General features: G+C 37.4%; 1 protein-coding gene across 8 annotated transcripts in view; it reads right to left on the bottom strand.

The window, feature by feature from the left end:
- SLC20A2 (solute carrier family 20 member 2) overlaps positions 1 to 14,933 on the bottom strand; it is a 111,867-nt gene that overhangs the window by 69,488 nt on the left and 27,446 nt on the right. For 2 of the 8 annotated variants that reach the window (XM_072635051.1, XM_072635050.1), the window contains exon 1: positions 2,975 to 3,750. The exons of 3 other annotated variants lie outside the window; for them this stretch is intronic. The gene's annotated coding sequence lies outside the window, so the exon portion shown is untranslated. Of the gene's footprint in view, positions 1 to 2,974; positions 5,230 to 14,933 lie in introns of those variants that run through there. 3 more of the 8 variants (XR_011972641.1, XM_072635055.1, XM_072635056.1) reach the window with 3 other exon arrangements.

Below are 14,933 nucleotides of genomic sequence, written 5' to 3'. Positions count from 1 at the left end.
ACCTCGCTTCGGTATGTGGAGTGAGGGGAGAGAAGGGGCAGGTCCTCTTCTATCCAATATTATTAGCGTAGAAGACTTTTGAAAGCTGAAACTGTGCTTTCTTTGTGCATTGTACGTACTCGGTGGGTGCCTAATAAATGCTAAATAACAAGAGCAGTCCCATGTTATGAATATTATTCCAGAGGAAACAAACTGTTCTCACAGAGCCCCATTCTTTTACTATGAACTTGTGTAGAAGAGAGTCAATGCTGATGGCATCCCTCTGTTTAGTATTTCATTTCATTTAGATAAAACAGGTTCTATTTAATATAACAAAATCCCTTTACTGCAGGATTTTCTTTTCAAAGAAAACAGTACAGAGATATAGTCCCTGATCTGGTACTTTCTACTATAAATCAAAACACCATGGTTATAGATTATGGTGAGCAAGTAGCAATGTAGACAAATAAGGTCAGAGGGGGATGAAGGGGCCTTGGGAGAAAGGATTCCCCCCTTCTCCTCTCAGAAATTCCCATGTGGACTGAAGAGCAAATGTTTGGCTGTACAGGAGCCTAGTTACGTTACGGGATAACAAACCTGTCAGAAGTAGCAAATGAAAAACTTCTATTTTATGGGAACACCTGCGTTCTGGGGCTTTCCAAAGAAAGTGGCAGTCTCATTAGAGAAGAGCGGTGCTCACAGTGGGAGACTAGACCAGGGAATACTTTCACAGTGTCATTCATTTTGCGTAACAGGTGCAATGCATAGCCTGGAGGCACTGACCCCTGGACTCTTGCTATAGCGACCAAAGCTAAATTTCTCTGAGGCAGGCCTCCTGGATGAGAGCTCCAGAGACTGCTGCTTATTACGCATGATCCTGCATGGCCCACCAGGAGACATCATCACCTCTGGATAGGCCTGGCAATGGCCATCCTCACTGCAACAGGTACATTGGTCACCAGGGCAGAGACAGTGTCCACAGCCCCAGCAGCTACACCATCGCTCAGACTGCCACTTCCTCCTGTCAAGCAGCCTCTTCTTGCTTTAACCTGCTCTCTGCATCTAATGACATATTTGCACAGCATTCCTCAAAATTATTTAATTTCACAAACACTTTAGTGTCGGCTACAAGTTCTTTGGAAATTTCACTGGAATGCAAAAATGTTTAAAAATCTGTGTTATAGAACTACCCCCAAATTAGGCAACCATAAAGGAGTATATCCTAAATGGCAACATGGTAGGAATTATATCCTAAAATTCAATTCTATCATGATATGGAGGGGCAGGAAGAGCACAAGATTTGGATTTAGAAGGCCTGCCTCTGAATCCTAGCTATGCTATCTTGAAGATGAATGACCTAGACCCCCACATTTCACAGATGAGAAGCTGAGATACAGAGACTTAAAGGAACTTACCCTTGACCTCAAGGAGGGCCAGTAAGAGAGTCAGGATTGGAACCCAGATACTCAGGCTCCAAACTCAGCAGTTTTTGTACTTTTATCATTAGACCTTGAAAAAGTCAGTTCCCTTTCTGAGACTCAAACTCATTTGTAAAATACGGGGGAAGGGCTAGATGACCTATAATGTCCCTTCCAGATATTGATATCCAATAAACAAGGTGATTGTCATTAAGATATTAATGACAAAACAGGGAACTGTGCTAAGTCCTCTGTAAATAAAAACTATGAAGAACCAATAGAATCCCCAGGTTTTATGTTCTATAATAAATACATCGCCACAAAAATACCAAGACTAAATAGGAAAGATTTCAAAATGAGGGAGCCCACCACAACAATCACAATTAATCTATACTGTCTATTTATCTTCGGGCCATGAAAAACAATTTAAAAGTTTCCTCCTAAAAATAGTCGAAGAAATCAGTTCTATTTTCTTTCCCATTTTATGTCAAAATATCCTTTCACAAACTACCCCTGCAAATGTTTCCTTTTCTCAATCTTATATTAAACAAGTAAACCATAATGGCAGAGCAGTCTTTTAAGTGGGGCCAACTGCATTTCCTTTCCTAGTTCATACCACTCCTCATCCCTTACTTCATTATAGAGGCCTCTCAGATATAGATATGTGGGGAGCATCTGAACTACTCCGCTGAGATTAAAATCCCGAAGGCCAGTAGTATGACTGAAGGGGTATCAGGCAAAGAAAATCCCTACATGGCTTTGAGCTGCAAGCATTTTATTGGCACAAGGTCAGGCACCTCTGAGTTAAAACACATTTCAGAACATAAAAGAGGATCCAAATCATTTAAAACACTGACATTCTTTATTAAAATCTTTATTTGAATCTTCAAGCCAAATTTAAGCTGACATGTAGTAACAAACACTGGCTAGATGAACAGAAGTTTAGATTTGAGATTTCCCAGAACTTTCATTAGTTAAGAGATCTAATTTTATTCAATTTCCAGAAGATGTTTGACATTACTTCTCTCTGACGGAAAGGACTAACTCCTCTTTAAGTTGTTCCTGGCAATCTATTTTAAGTACCTCCTTTAAAAAATTGTACAAAACTCTACAAAATATTACATCTGATACTCCATTATTTTAGCAAAAACTCAGAGCTAAAAGAAAACAGATTATAACAATTCATCTTAGTACTGCTATTAAAAGATTCAGGTTGCCACAGAAAATAAAGTTAAACTACACAATTTTTTTTTTTGTAACTGCATGAACCAGTTCATTAATGAAGTGTTGTAACTGGCTCAATAAACAGGTAATTAACCATAATCTAAAGTTGGGATGTTTCTTTGGGGGGGTTTGTTTAAGCATCTACTGGAAACACTGAAAATTTACACTTACTGGAAAGACCTGCTAAAAATCCAATTTTTAAACGGTTCACGTTGCTTTCTTCTAAGTGCCCACCCACAAAGTTCCCAGGTTCCCCAAGAGACAAAAGGTAACTAAAACTTTAACAGATATCAAACAGATTTAAGGGGGGAAAGAAAACAAAGCCAAGTTTTTTAAAATCGCCCAGTACTTACAAGTCGTTTCACTAGAAACCTGAGCCACAACAATTCTTCAGAAGGCTGCTCTGCAGGTCATAAATACAATCTGAAGTCTAAAATAGAGCTCCTATCACATTAGGCAGAGCACTCACATTTCAGGCTTGGAGCTTCGACTTGGGTAAACAGTTTTACAACTTGTAGAACAAACCCTGGCTAAAATTAACTGCAGTCCCGGACAGCAGGCAGGAACACGCTGATTTGCATCATGTGTGCAGGGATTTATTCACTAGGACAACATCGGTGTCCTCTTAATGGGAAATTTGGCTGAGGGGCGTGCACTGATGAACAATGCACAGCATCATGATTATGCTAATTACAGAATCCCAGCCAGCAGCTCTAACTTTGTCTTTTAAGTTGTTTTTGCAAGTACTGACAAAGAGAAAGGGCAGGCTCCTCAGCACAACAGGCATTCACTAGAGTTTTAAACACATTCAAGTCAGGCAAACTTTTGGCAACAAGGTGGCAGCACTGTTTGCTTCTCACCAGAAAAAATGCAAAAATGGGAAAATAATGGATGACTTCACTCATACAATTCTTTGACTGCGGTGAAGTTTAGACTTTAGGAATGGGCAAAATATAAATATTAATCTGATATATCCATAGTGGCCACAAACAATGACCTCATTTTCTTTATGTTACACTGACTTAGGTTACTCGATTTCTTGTTTTGTTTTTCTGCACCCCTAAAGGGTTACTGAAATGATACTGGATTTTCTAATAAATGACAGCTGATAAAATATTTGCAAGAAGCAACATCCCTTGCAAGAAATATTCTGAAATAAATTGACAGCTATCTTCAAGTGGAGGGAGCGGGGACTAACAACCCAGCTCAAGCTGGTGCTGAGGAACCCCATGTCAATGGAACATACCTGCTTGGTATCTCCGAGGGGTGGCTAGGCAGAATGAATTTGCCATCGGGAAGACCTGGATTTGAATTCTGCGTTGGACACTTACTAATGGGAAGATGGTGCAATAATAATCATTTAACTTCAGTGTGCCCAAGCTTCCTCATCTGCAAAATGGGCACAATAACAGCACCTACTTCACAGGGTTGTTACGAAGATCAAATCAATTAACATATATAAAGCACCTAGCTATTATTGTTATCATCTCCCAGGAGGCTTTGTTTTTAAAAGCCAAGCTCTTATGAATTTTGCTCTTATGTTACGCTTTATGGAATATTTTCAAGTACTCTAAAAGTGTTAATTAAATCTCCAAACACTTTGGTGAAGTATTAATATCCTCTCCTACAGATGAGTAAACTGACAATGGGGAGACCACGTCACCATCCCTAGATTTCACTGGGAATCAGTGGTTGGATTTGGATAATAAGCCACAGTGGTGACACCGCCTTCCTACTAGTAATTTGGTTATAGCGTTTAAGGTTTTCAGAACTATTATTTTGTCTAGTTAAAAAGTATCACATCTATGGACGTCAGGAGCTGCCATTCTATGGAAATTCTCAAGGTCCAGCTGCACCAGAGGTTTACAAACACTTCCTTTACCGGTTTCCTACAGGGATTTTCAAACTACGTAGGAAGGCCAGGTGGGTCCTTCAGTTGGTTCAGAGGTGGGTCAGTTATGGTTGGGGACAAATTTAAAAGATGCTGCTGTCAACACTGAGTAGGGACAATCTTATAAGAATAACAGTTGACGTTTATGTCGGTTTGCCAAGTGCTTCACCCACATTATCTCATGAGGACCAAAGAGAGTACTCAGGCTGACTTCCACTGGTGCAGGGCTGCTGACTTGTCACAACTTTCTCCCCAATGCTGTTGAAAACTCCTGGCTATCAATGCTAGAGTTAGTTGCCAGCGTGGATTGTATTTTCCCTCAGTTCTTGCTTCTAAAGGATAAATGTTCTGACCCATCCAAGAGTCTGATACTCCTATATCAAATTGCTTCTTTCCACTTTAATACCCCATACCAGAATGTTAAGAAGTCCCAAGATTAGAACCCTTCATTTCAAGGTTTGTATGTTGCTCTGCTCTAGTATCATCAATAATTTTCACTCATTAGAAATCTACTCTCAAATTCTAATTGACATCAAGTAAATTATAGTCATTTTTTACACACTTACCTACCGTTTGCTAACTTTTATCCTCCAATTCAACCTTTGGCTCTTGTAGCTGACCTCTGAAATTCAAACTGAATTACTTCCCCAACCCAGAAAAGGCATGAAAAATTTTCACCCTGGGCTATTCCGGCATGGGTGTGTCTATATTTAGCATAAGTTGGGAGTAAGAGGAAGTAGGCAACTTTGTACTCATTCCTGAATTAGTTCTTCACAGCATGACTCCATTTTTTAAAATGTAAACCACACCTAACACATCGCAGAGCCCTAGAAGTTGATTTTTTTAAATCAATTACCATTTTGGATTTGACCACATGAATGTCATATATCTATATGCAAGATAACAAAATTGGCTGTCATTTTGTTCTCAGCATAATTCGCTTATGATACTAAAACAAATGTAGACAATTTTATTTCTCATAAAAAAGTTTCTATTCCTCTCATTAACTCTATAAAGTTTTTGTTGTTCTTCAGGTAGTTTGGTGGGTGGGTGTGGGTGTGTGTTTGTGGAAGGAGGCGGGCTGGAGTGTCTTTTATCTTGCCCAAGTGACCTGGGGACTGAAAAAGTTTTGAAGGCCATTGCTCATATATGTTCATCTACAGAGTCAGTCAATTCATAAGAAGGAGAATGGTGGAAAGTGCACTCCTTATTTAATTTTGACAAAATTTTGATCAACAGAGAGACTGAAAAAGAGAAATGGATACAGAAAAGAGAGACAGAAGAAAACATAGAGAGAACTGAGTATATTTGTAAGAACACAAGCCTTTCCCCAATTGATAAATGGTCAAATTGACAAATGTCAGTTTTCAGGTGAAGAAATCAAAGCTATCTATGCAGTCATATGAAGAAATGCTGAGTCACTATGGATTAGAGAAATACAAACTAAAACAACTCTGAGATACCATCTCACACCTGTCAGATTGGTTAATATGACAGAAAAGGAAAATAATAAATGTTGGAAGGGATATGGAAAAATTGGGACACTAATGCACTGCTGGTGGAGTTCTATTCCAGAGAACAATTTGGAACTATTCCCAAAGGGCTGTAAAACTGTGCATACCCTCTGAGCCATCACTGCTATATCCTGAACAGATCCAAAAAAGGGGGAAAGGACCTATTTGTATAACAATATTTATAGCAGCTCTTTCTGTGGTGGCAAAGAACTGGAAACCAAGGGGATCCCCATCAGTTGGGGAATGGCTGAACAAGTTGTGGTATATGGATATAATAGAATATTATTATGATATAAGAAATGACGAGCAGGCAGATTTCAGAAAAAACCTGAAAAGGTTCACATGAACTGATGCAAAGTGAAGGGAGCAGACCCAGAACATTATTATGCACAGTAACACCAGTACTACACAATAATTAGGCATGACTGACTTAGTTCTTCCTAGGAATACAATGATTCAAAAAATTTCAAAGGACTCATGATGGAAAATACTACCAAGATCCAGAGAAAGAGCAGTGAAAGTCTAGGTGCAGATCAAAACATACTATTTTTGCATTTTTGTGTGTGGTTCTTTTCTTATGGCCTGTTTCTTCTTTCACAACATGACTAATATGGAATTATGCTTTACAAGATTGCACATACATAACATATCAAATTGCTTACTGTCTTAGGGAGGGGATGGCGAGGGAGGGAGGGAGGCAGGGAGAAAATCCGGAACTTAAATTCTTTTAAGTGAATGTTAAAAATTGGCTTTACGTGTAATTGGAAAAAATAAAATATTAAAATTTTGAAAAAGAAATGTGAGAGAAGGAATAGATAAAAGGAAGGAAAGAGAATTTAGGAAGGAGGAAGAGACCTATAAGGCAAAAGAGGAAAAAACAGAGAAATAAAAAAGAGTAGTTAAATCAGTCCAAGTCTATTGACTAAATTGATTTTGGCATACACATGCAATTCACTGAGGATGTGAACATCATCATCTGTTATTTCAGCCCACTGAAATACTAGTTTGGTTTCCAGCACGTTATAAGAATCCCTTCTGTCCTGGGAAACTATTTATCTGCTTTTACTTTAAAACTTCAAAGTTTATTTTTGAAATGAAGGTTTATTTTATCAAAAAATTCTAAGAATTTTATGTAGGCATGAAGGAATGAGTTGGTTTTCAGAGATCTGCTTTGAAACCATAGAGGTATCAATTAATCTATTAGCTACAGGGAGTGCAGTCCTCAAGCCTGAATCCCTGAACTTGGATTTTTTTTAAAATGCACCTTCATTTTCACTAAATTCTAAATGAAATTTAGCATTTCTTTCATTTATGAATCTGAAGAAAAGAAATATTATTCTGAGGAGTCCAAAGGCTTCATCAGATTGTCACAGGACTCCATAACACACAAAAAAGTTAAGAACCTCTGAGCTAGAGAGTAAATGTCACCTTGACAATGAAAAATTATCAGACTAGCTTATCTTTATTCTTTAAGAGATATGACTTATTTTATTTGAAAATATTTTAAGCTTGAATAACAAACCAACATTTATTTCATTGTTCTGGGTCCTATATTTTCTCCAATAATTAATATTTGACACTTAGTTTTAGGATGCTCAAAATACTTATACAGAGTCTCTCTACAATCTGAGGAAGATGGGTAGGGGAGCGGAATAAGTACTATACTACAGGTATTATCACCTCAATTTTACAAATAAGGAAAATAAGCTCAGGAGTGTGACTTGGCCCAGATATTTCCAGTATACCATGCTGCTTCGGTAAAACTTTTAGGAGGAACAACTGTTCACAGCTCTCCAACTGCTCCTATCAATCCTTCAGCAGTTCTTCTATGAATGGGATAGCCACTGTAGTAAACTGGAACAAAGTCTTCCCTGTAGGTTATTGGTAGATCAACACCATCTTTTAGGTCCTTTTAAGGAATGGGTGAAATTAAAATTGGGACTGATCCTAGGAGTCAGAAAATACCCTACCCCTGGTCTAAATGAAGGTTTTAAATGAGTTATAAAGGTTATCTCAGATAACCTAGTTACTGGCTTTCAATTGTTCCAAGTAAACATGGGGTTCCTCAAGGTAACTCTTAGAGCCCCTTCACATAAAGTCTCAACATGTTGAATGTTTTACTATCTCCTGCAAAGAATCAGACTCAGAGTTGGAAGGAACCTCCATCTTTAGTTTCCACCATAACCCAGATGAAAAGGTTCAAGGGTTTTAAACAATGCAAAGGGGGTCCACAACTTCAACAAATCTGAATGACTTAAATTTAGGTCATGTTTTTCTCTCTAAGGACACTGAAATCATTATATATAAATGTAATACCTAATTCTTAAAGTTCTCAAAGGGAATAGATCTTTACTTTTTTTTTTTTTTTTTTTTTACTGTTACTATATATTATGTTTATTCTATCAATCTACTACAGACCAGGAACTATGGCAGGTAGGGGGATACAAATACAACAAAATAATCCCTACTCAGAGAGTTTATACACCAACAACCCTATGCGACAAACAAAGACTATATAATAGAAGTAGCATTTCATTTTTAAGTGGCTATATATCTATAGGTATTTCTTTCCTTAGACCATAATTCATAACATTAACAGAGTCATACTGTTGGCTGGATAGAGTCAACAAATGTGTAAAGAATGTTCAATTTTTGAAAACAAAAGCACATTTTGATGGTGCTGAAAAATGTTATCCATACACATACATACTCACACACACACAATTTTATTATTTAAAATAAACTAGAACAATTCACGAGGATCCAGTCTGTCTTAACATAATAGACATCAACTTCCAGGGTTTACATATACCTATAAATTGCACAAAATCTTCAAAACCAATACAATTTATTTTTTAAACTTCCATGGTTCATTTCTCATTAAATTTTAAGAAAAGTCACTAAATGTGTTATTTTGTCCAAAGTCCAACTTTCACCTTTTTTGATAAAGACTTGATGTAATGTAACACCATACATTAAATTATATCTTCCCTTTTAATTCTACTCTAATATGTGATAATGGCAAAAAGTTACTCGATTCTCAAAAGCTATGCTAGTAAAGAGCAAGCTCCAGATGGTCCTACCAAGCCTTTGTAAAGGCTTCACATCTGATCCAGGCAACATGACTGCATCTGTTCATGTCAAGACCAACATCTTAGAAAGACTGGCCACCAGGTGATGACTTTTCTGGACATACTGACTGCCAAGGTCATTTATTAAAGTGTGGTCTTGGATAATTGGTATCAGTGGAAAGAATACCCACACTGAAGAAATCAAAGCTCTTTCAAAATATCTAAATATGGTTTAATAATAACCAACATTTATAGAGGGCTTACTGTGTGCCAGGCACTGTGATAAGCACTTTACATATATTATCTCATTTGATCCTTACAACAGCCCTAGAAAGTAGGTGTGATTATTATCCTTATCTTACAGATGAGGAAACTGAGGCAAAGAGATGTTAAATGATTTGTCCAGGGTCACACAACTTGTAAGTGTCTGAGGCTGGATTTAAACTTAGGTCTTCCTGACTTCAGGCCCAGCACCCTGTGCACTATGGCACCACCTAGTCACAGATTCTATTTCTATTGGAATTGTTAAAGTAGGGGTAATAATACTATTGTTGTTACAGCATATATATCAATAAAGCCGATGCTTAGTTCTCTTAAAAGAATCTTGGAATCATACTGGTACATTTTGTCCTGAAAGGTATACCTAACATTCTTAATCATGCAAAAATAATTACTGAGTACTTGTATGCAAAACACTGTACATGACAAAGAGTAGAATAGGATGTAGTACCTATCTTTAATCAAATAAGGAATATATGGAGCATACAAATATCTAAAACACAAGCTATGAAATGTGCCATTGTTCAATTTTGGTTGCTATGATTAGGGAAGGTATCTTCTAAGAGCTACTATACAAGCTGTCCCTATAAGATGGGTAAAGTGACAGAGTGGAACTATATGTAGGCAGAGGGATAATATGAATCAAGGTGATAAATTATTTTTTAGTCAACTGTTTTTAGTTCTTAGAACTAAAGTTCTTTGACTTTAGTTCTTAGAACTTTTTAGTGAACTTAGCCTGAATTGGCTGATGCCAGTTTCTCTGTTCCAGATGCAGGTAGCAGTACAAAAAACACTGTAATGTTTGTCTGGAATATACAAAGAGGTACGTACAGAAAGGATGGTAATGTTCCTATTCATCCTCCAAAAACAGAAACTGTTACCCAACAGCCAGAGAAAATGAGGCACTCTTTTGTCTCCTTTGAAATTTATCCTCCCACCAAGCTTCTCTCCTTGGAGTAACTCATCAATTTCAGATGAAGTGGGAAATGTGAAATTGGTGAATCCATCCATTTCCCCAGGTAAATAAAGGAAGCAGGACTATCCATTTTAAAGAACACTCAAGGTGAATATCACCCTATGTTTTACTGATGAATCAAAAATTAAACATGAGCTTAATAAATATGATCTAATTTTTCTCCAACTGTCATTTATTCTAAAATAAGAAGAGAGTACCTTCCTTAAAGTAAACTGTGCCTTATAATTTTGGAAAATAGTCAATCATAACAAGATCAAAAGCTCCTTATTTCAATAGGAAGTATAAGTAAAATTTCAATAATCTATCTTAATCTTGGTAAAAGGCTGACCTCAATTAGGGAATGAGAATTAAAGAATATTTTTAATAACCATAATTTTATTAAAAGTACATCGTAAGTTCCTCAAAGGCACGGGTCTGGTTTTATTTATCTTTGTAGCCCACAAAGCACCTAGCATAAGTAAAAAGTAGATGCTTAATAAATTGATATTCCTAAAGCACAGGTCTGACCACGTTATTCCTTTGCTCAAAAAACTTTGGTGATTCTAATTGCCTTGAGAGTCAAATACAAACTCTACCTGGCATAAAATCTAACTCTAGTCAATCTTTCCAGGCTGAGTGTATATTGTGCCTTCTCACACACTGGACTTTGCAGCCTAATTGTCCTTGTCTCTTATTCCCTGGTAGTTAACATTCCATCGCTCCATACCTTTTTACATAATCTAGCCACCCTTGGGCCTGGAATGATTTCACTCCTTACCTCCACCTCAGCTCTCCTCAAGGATTTGTTCAAGCATCATCTCCTCCAAGAAGCTTTTCATGATTCTCCCAGTTTTAAAGACAATGCCTACAACTGTGAATTTTTGCACATATACTGTATTTATTTACTTGTGACTATATTGTATCCGTTGGTAGAACATAAATTCACTGAGGTCAGAGAGTAATCACTTTTGTATTTGTATTTCTAGGGTAGCATAATATCTGACACATGAATAAATATTTGTTGATTCAGTAGTAATCATAATAATAGGCAACATTTATATAGTGTTTATACCAGGCACTACGCTAAGAGCTTTACAATTATTATGTTATTTGCTCCTCACAACAACTCTGGGAGATAGGCACTAGTATTATCTTCATTTTATATATTAGGAAATTGAGGCAGACAGCTCAGAGTCACAGTTGGGAAGTGTCTGAGGCAGGATTTGAACTCAGGTTTTTCTGACTCCAAGTCCCAGACTTTGGGCCTAGCTGAAATGAAACCTTCAGCATTTAACACAATCTGGTTCCAGCCTATCTTTTCAGACCGATTTCGCATGACTCCCTTACTTGCACTCTAGTTCAAGTCAAACTGGTCTGCTGGTCATTCCTCAGATGTCACTAGTTCCATAGCCATGCCTCCTTCTCCTCCCCCACAATGCCCAACAGATAATGGTGATTAATAAATATCTGTTAAGTTGAACTAAACTTCAGGGTGGTTCTGAGAGGTCAAGACATCACTGTTACTGTCACTGATGTTTACTAGTATGAATTTAGTCTCTACTCTCTTAGGGTCCTCTCCTCTTTATTAACAGAAATAGCACCCAAGCATGACTGGATCTATAACTAGTAATAAGGATTTCATCTAATATTATAGCTATGCTAGAGAAATTAACATTTAATATTTATAGCTTAATAGTTTTGGGGTGCTGTTTGGGTCTTGGGGGGTTTTCTTTTTAGGAACTTGGAAAACTTATAAAGTAGCCTAAACATCTCTTGTTCATCTCTAAACATCTCCTGGCATCTCTTGAAATGGTTTTGGTGCATCATCCAATGGTCAGTTTTAGAGAAAGCAGTTGAAAATGATTTCTCTCCCTTCCCTTTACCTTGCCCCTCACCAAAAAGAAAAAAAAATAGTGAGAACTGATTCTGGGGGAAAGGGGTCATTTTGACATAAAGACTGTAATACATGGCTCTCTCCTCCAGGGGGCAGCCCTAGCTTGTCCTAGAATAAACATTCAGAAACTTGCCTAAAACATTACAACTTTTGTCCATCAAAGAGAATATTACGATATATGCCCAATGTTCACAGTCGAATCAGTTTTTAAAACTCAAACGAATAAGGAGCCTATTTTCCGAGAACTACTAGTGACTATGGTCATTATGGCATTTGGGGAAGGCCAGGGAGATAAGCCCCTTTAAAGATGAAAAAGTTCATAAAATGAGAAATAAACACATGCAAAATGGTAATATGGGTAGCACAGCTTAGAGTGGAAAACAGGGGGGAAAAGGAATAGGGCAGCTCTAATTTTGGTCCTTCATTTCTGAACAGGTACAAACTTCCATTTGTAGGGTGTCTTCACCCTGTGGCTGGTCCTTTGCCTTTCCTTCCTCATCTACTTTAAGCTCCAATGATTTTATGATGGGTAACTTTTTTTAACTTCATATTCCTGCCTCCCTTTAAGGGCAGATGAATTTTTTTTTTTTTACCATTTCCCATTGTATCTACCAAAACAAAAAGTATTTGGCCTCAATAAAGTGAAAATTTAAAAAGAAAAAAATACCAAACTGAGATCCTCTCAGTACAGGGAGAAGACAAGAATTAAAGGTAATTCCTAATCTCTTACCCCAACCAACGTAAGGTTTACTTTTCTTTCTCTTTTTTTAAGTGGTTGGGGTGGATGGAATTAGAGAAAAGTTAATTTGTTTACAAATTCTAACCAGTTTCTGATTTAAGCAAGAAAAATTCTGTCATTATTCAAGATTCTTAAATTAATGGTCAAACTCCAATAGATGAGGGCTATTCCATAATTAAGTGTAGCCAGGCGGTGGGAAATGTGTCTATTAAAATTTCACATTTTCTTATACAATGTATATTGCATAATACCCTCCCCCCCTCCTTAAGAGTTCTGTATCTTATCGTTATAACCCCAAATATCAACTGATAAATGGAAAGTAAACTAGTGTTTTAAGTGATGTTTTACACAGTGTTATGCCTGTTGCATATCCTGTTAATATGAATTTATTTTTAATAGTACTACGGGATGGCTACCTGGGATGCCAGTAAAACTAGCCTTATTGATTTTAAAATTCTGTCTGTGATTTTTGGGGTATAGTTATAAATGCCAGGTATACCTTGGCTGATTTTTACAAGGAATTTCAAAATCTGCGGCCCCAGGGAGGAATGTCACCCTATGTCAGAATATAACCCTGCACTGGTATCACCAAGAGATACTTCTCAAAATTTCACTAGCCACTGATATCATGGAATTGGAAATATCTTGGATTCTTCACAAGGAATTTGGGAAAGAAGGCCACAGCAAGAGGTAGAGAGTTCATTCTAGGGGTCTTCTTCTATGTTAATACTATTTGGACTAACGCAGTTAAACATTTGCCCCCTTGGCTCGTCCCCACCAAGATTCTGTCAGCTACTAACTGCAATTTCTGGGGTCCTGGTTTTTCTGAGATTCAGCACAGACTGCTGAGATGAATTCTGTCCTCTCCTCCCTATCATAGAGTTTGAAAGGATTCTACCCCTTTAAACAAACTATTCTTTCAAAATCACTTTATCCTCCTCTCAAGTCTATCTGGCCTCTGCAGCCAGAAGCATTCGGATTGGCTGTTGTTATTTCCAAGGAATTACGGTACCTCCTCTCTTCCTTGCTATTGTGTTGTCTATCCCCTTCTATATTTAAAAAAAAAAAAATAGTGTTTGATGTCAACTATCGGGATAGAGGTTGGGAAACTGGGCAGTTGTGGATAGAAGCAGAAAACACATCCCGCACTTAGTATGAGGGACAGAGTGGAGAAGCTGCAGAGAGAATGTTTCACTCCTGGGTAGATGCCACATGATACTAGAATTTTCCTCAGACTGTTAAACAGAAGAAATAATGAGCCAGGAATAAAATGGGAATTAGGAAGAGAGGGAAGGGGGGAAGGGAGAGGAAGGAAGGGGAGAGAGAGAGAGAAAGAGAGAGACAGAGAGAAACAGAGAGAGAGACAGAGAGAAGCCTTTTATGGGATCTTTATCAGGCAAACACCTGAGTTGCCTTCCTCTCAAATCCTGCATTATTAATACACTAGGGGGGCATAGTCTCTATATAAGCAACAAATGGGAGTCTTCCTTTAATATCCCTTACACACGGTAGCAAAGCCCCTCTATTTCTTGTTAGACATAATAATCTTTACATCAGCAACCCCAAAAGCCCCAAAACAATCACCAGAAAAATCATATTCAAAGTATTCAAGGCAAGCAAGCCCTTGGTCATTGTTACAAAAGAATAAATCACACCAAAATGATTATGGGCTAGAAAGTCTTAAATAAATGTAAAAAACAATTGTGGGTGGAGGGGAGGGAAGTCTGCCTAAAATAACCAAGAGTATTAAACAATAAGTAAAATGGCTGGGTCTGAGATGATATCAAACAGTTATTTAGAATGCTTACAGGCTGTTCTATGAAAGGGCATCTTTAAATCAATTACTAAGCCAATAAAGTCCATGAGCCAAAATAAAGAGTTGTTTTCATCATAAAAATGATTCCAAGGCTTTTAAACAAACAGCTTCATGTGTCATGTAAAGAAGACATAACCAAATCTGAAGTTTAAT

Source organism: Notamacropus eugenii, chromosome 1 (assembly GCF_028372415.1).
Source record: "Notamacropus eugenii isolate mMacEug1 chromosome 1, mMacEug1.pri_v2, whole genome shotgun sequence".
Classification (NCBI taxonomy): Eukaryota; Metazoa; Chordata; class Mammalia; order Diprotodontia; family Macropodidae; genus Notamacropus; species Notamacropus eugenii.
The sequence above is the reverse complement of the archived record's forward strand: the minus strand, read 5'-3'. Positions and strand labels throughout refer to the sequence as shown.